Source organism: Kryptolebias marmoratus, linkage group LG11 (assembly GCF_001649575.2).
Source record: "Kryptolebias marmoratus isolate JLee-2015 linkage group LG11, ASM164957v2, whole genome shotgun sequence".
Taxonomy (NCBI): Eukaryota; Metazoa; Chordata; class Actinopteri; order Cyprinodontiformes; family Rivulidae; genus Kryptolebias; species Kryptolebias marmoratus.
The window spans coordinates 6,680,076-6,692,053 of record NC_051440.1 but is presented as its reverse complement, the minus strand read 5'-3'; positions in this window follow the sequence as shown (position 1 = coordinate 6,692,053).

Here is an 11,978-nt window from a genome sequence, read left to right as displayed (position 1 = left end):
GCTCGATTTGATAACACTATAACTCACTACCTGCAATATCTTTGTTGAAAACACCCGTTTGTCTGTTAGCAAATTATCTCAGGAACCACTGGATACATTTTAATGACATTTTCAGATATTAATTATTAGTTGTATGTCTACAATTAATTAACTTTGGACTCAACCCAATTCAAGTTGGCCACCACAGCAAACTGACCTGCACCAACACAGAAAATGGCTAGATGTCAGTCAATTTTAGACGTACTGAGCAAAAATCTGATGTGGTAGTAGCTGAGAGTCATCCCCAATACATACTCCAAGCACCAACAGATTGCATAAAATCTTGCGGTATTGCATGAGGTAAGCACAACAATATTTTTGCTGGTACATGCATTTGCTCCAATACTTTATGCTTATCTTTGTGTAAATGCGTAAAACATGAACAGAATTTATGTTTTAGCTTCCTACAGCATAAATGAACTGATAATCATTTGGCAAACAAATCAAGCATTAGATTTGGGCTGTTTAGGGATTAAATAAAGATAATAATATTGTTTGTGTTTGCTCTTTTCACAAGTTCAGAGTGTATTTGTTACATTGCTCTGCATATTTCTAATTATTAATATCCTTTCAATTCACACAAGCATATAGGTTGGTATCTTGTCTATCCAAAATTAAACAGTGAAAATTGCTGTATTTGCATCAAATTAAACCACATTAGCATTAGTTATGAAGTAATGCTATCATTTTAATTGAGGAAAAATGAGTTTCTGTGAGCCTGTCTGATTATATTCCAGTGGCACATTATATCTAAATGATCTGTCCCACTGTGCATCCTGCTTGGCCACATCCCACCACTCATATTTGCAGAAGAGCGTGGGAGAAAGTGCTCTCTGTCTGTCTGCCTATAGGGCTATTCACTGGATGCTGGAGACAGAAAACTTCAAATAAAGAGATTCTAGTGTGCGTACTGAAAGGCCAACAGAGACAGATGGAGGACATTTAAACAAGCCTCACTCGTACTGTCTTTGAAAAGCTGGTGAGGTGTTTTTCTGTTTGTCATCACTGGGACTATAAAATCCTGCTTGGCAAAAACAAATGCTAAGAACAGTGTAAGATAAAAGACTTGCATGGGGTTTGGATTGAACACTGGCTCTTTGCACTACAAAGGTACTTGCTGAATGTAACTAGTTAAGATTGTTTGTTATATTTTTCATAATTTTCAAAGTTACACCAAATTAACCGTGACATTCTGATAGTTGACCAGTGCAGTTACAGTAAATTTGTTGTTGCTGTAGCACTTTCAAAAATGGTAAAATCTTGTTGGTAGAACATTCTGTCTGTAAAGTTGATGTGTCTGAACCAGTCAAAATGGGCAAGTAGGAAAATTTAGGATATACAAGTATTGATTTTGAAAAGACCAAATTGAAACAATGTGACTGCTTAGATCCAATGTGTCTATGACTTCATGTCCAGTGGAATGTTAGTGGTTCGCAGTGGTCAGGACAAGAAAACTAGTGAACCAGTTACAGGATCATGAGTGCTCAAGGCTCATAAATGGGGAGCAAAGACTTACTCATGTTGTCCAATCTGTCAAATTGTTGAAAATCAAAACTAAACTTTGGAGCAATCGAAGAATGCAGCATGGATCGGTGCAGAAGGTTTTCTTTGTTATGATGTGGATGGCAGTGTTTGTCATTTGCATGAGGAGGACACCATATAATGATCACTATGGGGAAAAGGGCAGCCTGCCAGTCTGGGGCAATATAAACCTTTGGTCAATGATTGCTGGGAAACTGTGGGTCCACAATTCCTGTCGATGCTATTATGACCTGCACAGGGGTGCCACTAAATTTGAGGTCTTTTGGTGTATAGTAGAGTACATATATTGATGTTACAGATTTGTTCTGGCGGCAGTAGAAGGGACCAACTCAATACTGGGTGGGTGGTCATAATGCCATGATGTGGTATCAAAACAGAAAAATTTCTAACTGAGTCATAATCATGGTGAACTGAGCCTAAATGGCTTGTCAGGATAAATGAGTCTTTTCAATTTCGGCTCCCCCTCTTGCCATAGAGACAAACCTAATTTGCATTTTGGTTCTGAATTAGAGCACTGCCTAAAATATTGTTTTACCAGCTCTTCACTGTGGAGTTGCTTCTCCCAGACAATAACTCCACAATTCATCAGGCTCTCTGCGTGTAGAGTCAATTTGAGAGTGTAAGCATGAAGTCAGTTTTCTGATCTTCTTTACTGCAGGGATTAGTTACGATGGAAATTTGCTCCTGGCAGTGCCATGTGCATTTCTTTGCTTTGATCCCAGAAACTGCTTTCATTTGAACCACATAGAACCTGTTTAGTCAAAGAGAAACGATTAATAAAGAATTTACAGTAAAAACATGGTTATTGGTCTTTACACCTCTATAATGTATAGTTAATTTATCAGTGACTCAGTTCCTCTGAAGCACAGATGAAATAAATACAATTAATCTAGCTACTGTAGGAATCACTTGCATCTTCTTCAGGTTAATGTGGTTTGCATGCACGTGATGGAAGGTTGATGATAAATAGTGTGTACTGCTGCAAGACCAATGTACAGATTCGGTGTTGTTGCTATGCACTTGTAAGAGATTAATATAATTTTCAGATATCTCACGAGCAAATTAGTTTTACAGCTGAAGACAACTTTTGTGACTAGTAAAATAGTGAGGAAATAAAATTATGAGGGTCTAACATGATAATTCTTGACACTAAAAATCTCAGTCTTGCCCTATTTTAGTGCCATATAAATTTTATTTTTTTTAACTCAGATCATATCCTTAAATTATGTTTGAGCTCCTCTACCCACATAAATAAAATTATTGGAGACAAATGCATTTATATGGTTTGGAATTGTTTTTGTTTTTTAGTTTAACAATGACTGCAATTCTTTAAAAAAAAAGAAAAAGTTAACCACGTGTTCCAAATTCAGACTGTGTAAATTGGTGTCCTAACTAGACTTCCAATTTACATAGCCAAAGTTGCACAGGAATAAGACACTGTAACCCCCACTGTTCCCCATATTCTTATCAGTGGGCATATAATAGTACTGTAAAAACCAAGGCCCTATGATGGACTGGTGACCTGTCCAAAGTGTACCCCACCTCTTGCTCAATTGCTGTTAAAGCCATCCTCCTCTGTGAACTTTAAGTTACTGCCTAATAAGTTGATTCGATTTTGTTTTTGACATCATTCACAAATCTTAACCAGTGCCCAGGTTCAAGTTCAGTAATGTACTGTTCTGTTTCAAACTGGACTTCACTAAAGTCGCACAATATTTCAAGGCATAGCTGTGATTTTTTTTTTCCATGGAAATTTTCATTTTATCTAAAATAAGTCCTAAGGCAGAGAAACTGGGGAGGTCATGTGAATGGAGCTAAAATGGTTCTATTTTCTAAAGAATTGTATTTGTTTTGATTGTCTCCGCTGTCTCATACACAGGTATATATGTGAAAAGTGTGGCAATATCAGTCTACATCAATGAACATTTTATCCCACACTGCCTGGGGATGTAATGTATTGTGTTTTATCTAAAAACTACAAGCGTACTTGTTACTTTTTTGTGCCTGCACACTGGTTCATTTCAGTGCTGATCTGTTTGTAACCTAGATACAGTAGCATAGAAACTCAAAATTTATTTCTATAACTGTGTATACATTTGTCTCTCAAGATTTTATATTTTTATTAAAGCTTGAAATCATAACTAATGGTATCTAGGGCATGCTCCTAACCAAGTGTGTGCTAAGTTAGTCCACAACTGAAGTGAATATTTTATAAACAGTAACTGATTAACTATCAATAAAAACATGCCCGATCAATTAAATAATGTCCATCTAAAAAGGAATCTCCATATCTTTGTTAAACCAACCAAAATTGATATTTTTTTATTTTCTTAGCTTTGTTTTAGCAAAATTTTGTCATATCTTCATGATTATCAATATCTCTCACAGGATTTACCTATTCTCACAGTCGGAACTTAATAAAATTCTTCATTCATTGCCAAATCTTTTGGAATTACTTTTGGTTCCAGCAGCATTGCTGTTCATTACTGACTAGGTTATTAAAACTCAAAAAGGTCCTTAGTGAAAAGGGAGACAGACTTTGTTTCACACTGATGTCCGTTTGTAGATTTTGACCCCTGGAACAAGACACACAGGTTATGAGAGTAGAAGTAAAAGAGACAAGAGGTGGATGGAGGAGATGAAGCGTACTGGAGGTAGGATGGGGTGGGTGGGGGTGAGGGATGTGTAGTCTGGTAGAGAGTGATAGAGACAACAATGGTGAGAGTTGGGGAAGCAAGACAAGGTCAGTTGCAGAGGAAGAGTGACAGTTTGGGGATCGCCTTTTTTGAAACATGGGTTTGATGACCCCATGCTCTGCCAGAAGGGGTGGAACATGTGCAAAAGCCATGACAGCATAAGCCATCCACTGAGAGATTACTGACGTGGACTAAACGAAGCAGGGTGACCACTGCTAGCTGCACAAAAATAGACATGAGTTAAATGATCCATGCTTTGGCCTCCAAAAAACTTAATTTCAGCAGCCATGTTTTAATGTGAACAACACTGTCAACTTTGAATTATACTCAATGATGTGAAAGATGACATGAGTATAATACAGTGGCAGAGCATCTCATACACATGAGCAAAACATGTTACAGTTGCAGTTCTTTCAGGCTCTAGAGCAACAATTGCAAGTAGATAGGTAATGGACTGACAGCACAACCACACAGGCTATAGACACAATTAGAGCCGTATAGACCAGTCAGTTATTTTCTTTTTAAAACGCATAAAGCTTTTATCATTTATGAGTACAGGGCAAGTCAAGACAAAGGAATTGCAACATGAATAACAAATTTAAGATATACCTTAAACAATTATACAACGTGTGTGTGTGTGTGTGTGTGTGTGTGTGTGTGTCTGTGTATGTGAACAATGTAGGAAAAACTTACCATTCACCCTTCATTTGAAAACAAAATACATCCTCATGTTCTTCTGGATGAGTTTTATGATGAATTCACATCTCACTAATATCTCACTGAGCTGTTGCTATTGTTGTTGTAGATGAGGAACAGCTTTTGTGAGGGACACTGACTTGCAGGGTTTCACAATATCCTTGCTTGAGTCACAGGAGCTTGCTCAAACTTTTTTCTCAAATAGTCAAAGTAGGCAGAGGTGGGCAATAAAATAATGTGCACAGCCTAGAATACAGTTTTGTGAGCTGTGCACACAAGAATAAGCCATGATTTCCAAGAAGTGGTCACTGAAAACGCGGCATCACAGCTCACACTCAGAATTCATTAAGACTGCAATTCAAAATTTTTATATATTCTCACAATTTTGAGTCAAGTTTGAGTCACCAACTAGTCTCCAACAGTAGCAGCTCAGTGAGATACAACCTTTAGGTTCTCATAGCCTTTCCAATTCCGTTCAACAATCTCTGCCCCAGGTATTCAGCCTTCTCTGAATACTCTGAGAGCCATAACAATTTGCCACTGGTATAATGTTAAGTGTTACAAAAACCCAAGAAATAAATCAAAAAGGACGTCCTTGTGTATCCTAAGAATAAACTCTGTTAAATAATAATAGTTGAAACAAAAACACACCTACCCTCAAATAAGAAACAACCAAAGCACAGCACGTATAAAGGCAAAGCAAATGTTATATATGCCTCTCATGTTTTGCCTCCAATTTCTAAAGCATAACACCTGCCGTTCAGAAAACACAAAGCATTTATCTCAACATAACGCATAAACTTGTAAGGTTTTCTGTCAGTCAGAGAAAATTAAGTGGTTTACCACAGGGTAAAAATGCATCAAACAATTTTAAAGAGAAAAGAAATTCTTAATTTAAAACTAAAATGATGTAGACAGAAAACAACATCCCCTGTGACAGAATAGTGTATAGACAGCAGTTTGAATTAGGGCTTTAATTCCATCATTAGTCTGTGTTTTTATTGATTTTAAGGACTTCTCCACTGTGAGCTAATGTATGTGTTAAAAATCACTGGTGCAAGCATAATAGTGAAGCTATAACACCAGTCATTATTGTCTTCTTGCTGTTGTATTTTAATTGCACTGAAACATGACCTAAAGGATTGTGTTTGTTTTAAACAAAAATGAAGTTGTAAGAGGTTGTTGTTGTTTTTTTCTTTCTCAACTAATACAAAACTGTTATCATTATTCATGCTTCTTCTTATAAAGACTTTGAAAGCCAGGAACAAAGATCTTTGAAACAGAAATGATCTGGAGCTTTAAGTGACTACCTAATTTGCCATGCTGCAAATTTTTGCACATTAAATCAGCAGTTAAGAGAAAAAAATCAGGTAATTAAAGTTTTAACCTGCTCTGTCACATGGTCTTTGACGGACGGTATGAGGATTTAAAGTCTTGGTACATCCACCCACTTTTCTGCAACACAACTCAAATGTATCTGATGAGTGTAACAATGTTAAATTTTGCACTACATCTTGGTAATAAATACAATTTTTACATTTGGGTTAGCAAATGAGTAGAACAGCAACAACAAAGAAAGTACAAATTAAATGCAATGTGGAAAACTTTTCAACATTTTTAAAGGCTTAACTTATGCAGGAAAAAAAAAAAAAAGACATGTACGCAGATTATGGCATCAATACTGCTGCCATATTGTGAGAAAATGATTGCTGCTTTGTCCACTGACAATATTGGGGTATTGATTTCTGTCTCTGTTAAGCTCCGTTGAATGTCAGTTGTTGGGCCTTTTATGACATTTTTAACAACAACCTTGAATGACTGACAGGACTTTTATTTAAGAATTAAACCGGCATAACAAACAGGGATTACATTGACAGCAAGAAACTGGAGTAGAAAACCATGGCTTCACAGGGTCTTGAAAAGGTCTTCAGGTATGTCGTAGGAACTTTGTGGACTCCTCGTTGCATGTTTATTAATGGTTTTAAGCATACACAAGCTTCTCTGGGGAGGGTGTGGTGGTTTATAATTGTGGCAGCAGCGTATTGAGGTCCTGGAGGGGGTTTTGGGGGAACGTGATGGTAGAGTGGTGACAACGTACTCATGACGTGGGGCCAGCACACATGAGTGTAGCTTTGTCATTTAAAACAGGACTGACTACATTGGCCTCATGCCTGAGCTATAATCATGATCATAACAAGATCATGGAACCAACCAAGTACAGACTTGATAATAGTGGTGGTAGTTGTCATGTCAGTCTGTGGCTGCATCCTGATGTGGTTGTGACAGGCCGGGCGTATAGAGCAGGTGAGGGTGCAGTAGAGCATCTCAGGGAAGTGAAAACATAGCAGGGAAATCTTATTTGACAAGTACTAAGATTAAAGCAGCATCACAATCGCCTTCCAACTTAAGGAAGTTTTCCAAATTCAACAAAACCTAGCCACATTCTAAAAGGTCGTGAATAGTGTAGCAGAGTTAAGCAAGATTAAAATGCTGCAGTTCTTCTATCCGTGTTTCAAAACATTTTAGACTATTATTCAGTGTTAGGATAACAGTCATTTTAAGTTATTCAATCTCATCTGGTTGAACGTTTGTCAAATTTTCCTAAGTTATTTATCTGTACACAGTTTAATTATATTGGACTTGTACAGAAGGACTGACCTTTGGGCAATCGGTGGCAATGCATAGCTCACCTGGTAATGCAAGGGAGTCTTTCTGGAATATAGAGTGGATTTTAATTATGCCGCTGTTCTCCTTTTCACTCAAAAAAAAAAGAAAGAGGGCCATTAATTCAGGGAGACAATCGTGCCCTTGCCCTGTTAGTTTCCCAGGAGATAAAGGCACAATGCTTTGACATTGTCGGCTTTTGCAATAAAAGATCCAGTGCAAAATACTCAGAGAGAAGCAAAACATTATTGCAATTCTGTCTGTGTGCACATTATATTATTCATGGAATTAAACTGCTATTTTTTAGCAAGGTATCTATTATTGATACAATTAATTCAACACAGCACAGCATTTTGACACTTTAAAGCTACTTACATCAATAACAATTGTGAAAGTTTCTTTTTTTTATAGACCCTTAAAGAGAGTTGATATTTGTAAAGCAGGATCATGTAATTTTGTGACTTCATTCATTCAAGAAAATCAGTTTTCTATCTTGGTCTTGAACATAATATGATCAGCAGGCTTAAAATGACTCAGTTAAAATGTATTAATGAAGACAGCCAAAATGTGCAAGTTATAAAAGGTAGCTATTATGTAAGGCTTCCATGAACATAGACAAGTTTTTGAGAGACCAAAGAAGGTTTTCTTTGGTTTCTTTGGCTTTTTCCAAGATCTCTATAAAAATTGGGACAATTGGATTTTTTTCTGGAAGATAAAGCATTTAAGACCATTAGAGAGAAGGTTGCTTGAATCTAAGATGGCATTTGACAAAGATAAGTGCTGGCAGAACCTGTTGAGGGATTCAATCTGTTTTCTTTAGAAGTTAAATATTAGGCTTGATGCCTATCACTGTATTTTTTTTCTCTCTCCCTTTATCAGCAAAGAAAACAAGATTACTCCTTAGTTCTTCTTTTGTATTCTTTTGGGAAGTGTTCATGTCTAAAATAATCTTTTTATTTCTCTTTAAAGCAGACATACTTAATGTCCTTGGATCATCTTCTGGAGATTATATAACATAAAATGCAGTGTAATACTATGTGTCTAGGTAATCCAAAAGTCGTGTGGATTTAAGTCCTGCAGATGTGCGCACTGGAATTTAAGTGTGCTGATTTTCTATGGAAAAAGCAGTTATAGTTCTCTCAGATTGTGTCTGGGCACTAACACTTGGGGACACAGTTTTAGTTACATGTACATACTATGGTAATTTATTAATCCACCAGACAATATTCACCATCAAATACACTCACAGGCCACTTTATTAGGTACACTTGTTTTATTGCTCGTTAACACAAATGGCTAATCAGTCAATCACATGGCAGCAACCCAATGCCTTCAGGCATGTAGATGTGGGGGGAAAAAACTTGCTGAAGTTTAAACCAGGCATCAGAATGGGGGGAAAGGTGATTTAAATGACTTTGTGGTTGTTGGTGCCAAATAGGCTGGTCTGGGTATATCAGAAACTGCTGACCTAATGGGTATAAGAACTCCTTTATACCATATTCCATCAAACTCCTAAACCAGAGGAAGAATAAATTAATTTACTAGTGCAGATCACATTTCACATTTCTTTTAAATGATTATGATGTTAAGTGATATGTGTTGTTTTTCATGGGAGGCATCGGACAGATTATGCAAACAAATTTTAAATTTATTTGGACAATAAAGTTTTATCTTATATTATTTTATCATCTTTGTACACACAACCATCTTCTGGGTTTAAAAAGCATGGTCCAAAAGGGAGAAAATATCAAGTCAACGGCATTTGTGTGGACAAAAAAACTTGTTAATGTCAGAGGTTCGAGAAGAATGGGCAGACTGGTTTGAGATGACAGAGAGGCAACAGTTGCTCAAATAACCACTCGTTCCAACCAAGGTCTGCACAATACGATCTCTGAACACACAACACTTCAAACTTTGGAGCAGATGGACTGCAGCAGCAGAGGACCACACCAGATGACACTTCTGTCAGTTAAGAACAGGAAACCAAGGCTACAATTCACACAGGCTCACCAAATTTGGACAATAAGAAATTGGAAAAAATATTGCCTGGTCTGATTGGTCTGGATTTACTGGACTTCCAACAGTTGTGCAGCTAACAAATCTGCAGCAACTGTGTGATGCTAACATGTCAGTATGGACCAGCATTTGTGAGGAATGTTCCAACATCTTGTTGAATCTATACCATGAAGAATTAAGGCAGTTCTGTAGGCAGAGATACTAGATACTTGCTAGATAGTAGCAAGATGTTCTTAACATCTACATCACTAGCAGCCCCTGTACCGGGGGCAGCAGCACTGCCAACAAGATCAATCCAATAGGCCTACGGATTTAGGGGATAATAAAGTGCCCAGTGAAGGTAGGCTATATCATCGACCAACAAGTTTATCTGATCAGGTAGAGTCTACTTCAATAGAACAAATACTGATATGTATGTTGTAAGTCACAAATCACTTAAAACAAAGGTACCCTTAATTAAAAATACAGTTTGAGTTCTGATTCTAGTAATACACTTGTTTTTATGGTCAATGAAAACCACCCAAGCAGACAACAAAAAACATCTAATATTGACATATATTAGTGTGAAAGACAAGCCAAGCTAAGCCAAGTTCAAATAAGAGCAAAAATAAAAGTGAATTAGACAATTTAGAAAAGGAAACACTTGAGAGATGCAGTATATATTATGCTAACAACTAGGCATATTTTGAAATTTTTAAAGTATGATAACATGATTAAATTCCCTTTTACTTTCAGTTTTGATGCACAAATAAACAAAGGGACAGAGAAAGAAAATGTTTTGACAATGCTTTCTTTTTTAAAAGTGCTTGATTTACAGCTTTCAGAAAAGTTTCAAAAAGCTGACACTGCCAGGAGGAGAAAAGCTCAGTGGGCTCCCTGGGAAAGGAAGTGTAGTGTTACTCAGTGACGTGCGGTGAGGTTCATGGTTGGTGAGGCACAGAGTCAGATTTACAAATATATAAATCCAAAAGGGTAGCTTATTTAATTGGCTACTGGTTATTTCTTATCTCATCAGCTTTCTTCACTCTCTCTCTCTCTCTCTCTCTCTCTCTCTCTCTGTCTCTCACTCACTCACTCACACACGCTTGCGCGCGCACACACACACACATAGTAGTATTAAGAATAAGATAAGAAAAAACGTTACAATTACCGTTTAGGCAGTCCGATGGAGCAAAACAAAACTTAACGACTGGCAGCAGTGCACGTGACTGTCACTGGCCTCTGCGTGAAAGGACAGCAGCAACAAGCTCCCGTTGGCTCACGTGCGCCCCCTTCAGTACGGCAGAGTACTGCCTGCCTCACCCTTCGCCTTTTCACCGCGGTTTTATGTCCCCTCAGCAAAACTAAATATGTCACTAACAAACATTAAACGTAAATGGTTAAAGACATTAGCCAGACTGTGGAAAATCAGGCTATATAAACTATTATATTGGCGACATGCAGCGGTACGGCAACAGGCAGGGGCCAATTTCATGTATCAACCCAGTTTGTGATGGATTGCGCAATCAGAGGTGAAGCTCGGCTCCTGCTGCCGCACCTCGCGTTTCACCCTCATATTTGAACAGGAAATATGCAATTTCAGCGATTTTGACTATAAAAATGCGATTTGGACTATAAAAATGTTCGAAAATTACTCATACATAAAGATAAGTGGACAAATATTAATATTCATTTTATGTTATGATTTTTTTTTTCTTGTCATGATGACAGGGGAGGCTCTGCCTCACCTGCCTCCCCTGACCGCAAGTCCCTGGTGTTACTAAACCTTGCACTGTCCCTGACATGTCAAGAGAGTTTAAAATGCATTAGCAGTGCAACTAAACAGTATACTAGCAAAAACCTTTTAGAATGTCACTACTATCCTATGTTGAAACAAAGTCATTAACTTTTCAAAAGAGAACATAACTACTTATTAGAGAGACCTAAAATTGTTTTTTTAATTTCTCGTTTATTTTTCACTGTTGAACTGACATTGCCATCTGCAAACTTTTTTGCTCAGTTATTGATGATACAGCATAACTATTTCTTTATCATGTACACATCAGTTCACAGCAGTCAATGTGTTTATTGGCTATAGGCTACAAAAAAATTGATCTTGAATCTATTGTAAATCACCTGGTCTTTATGATAGACCGTCAGTATTGTATTTTCTTTGATCCCAAGACAACACTTCATCAAACAGTAACAATCCAAAACCAGAATTTTTTTCTGAAATTCAGCCAGGAAAAAGCTTTTTTATTTTTTCATTCAACTACTCTCAGCTTATATCATACATTTTTTATCCATTGGGCTCTTTACACAAAGTGCTCACTAGGCATGAGCTAA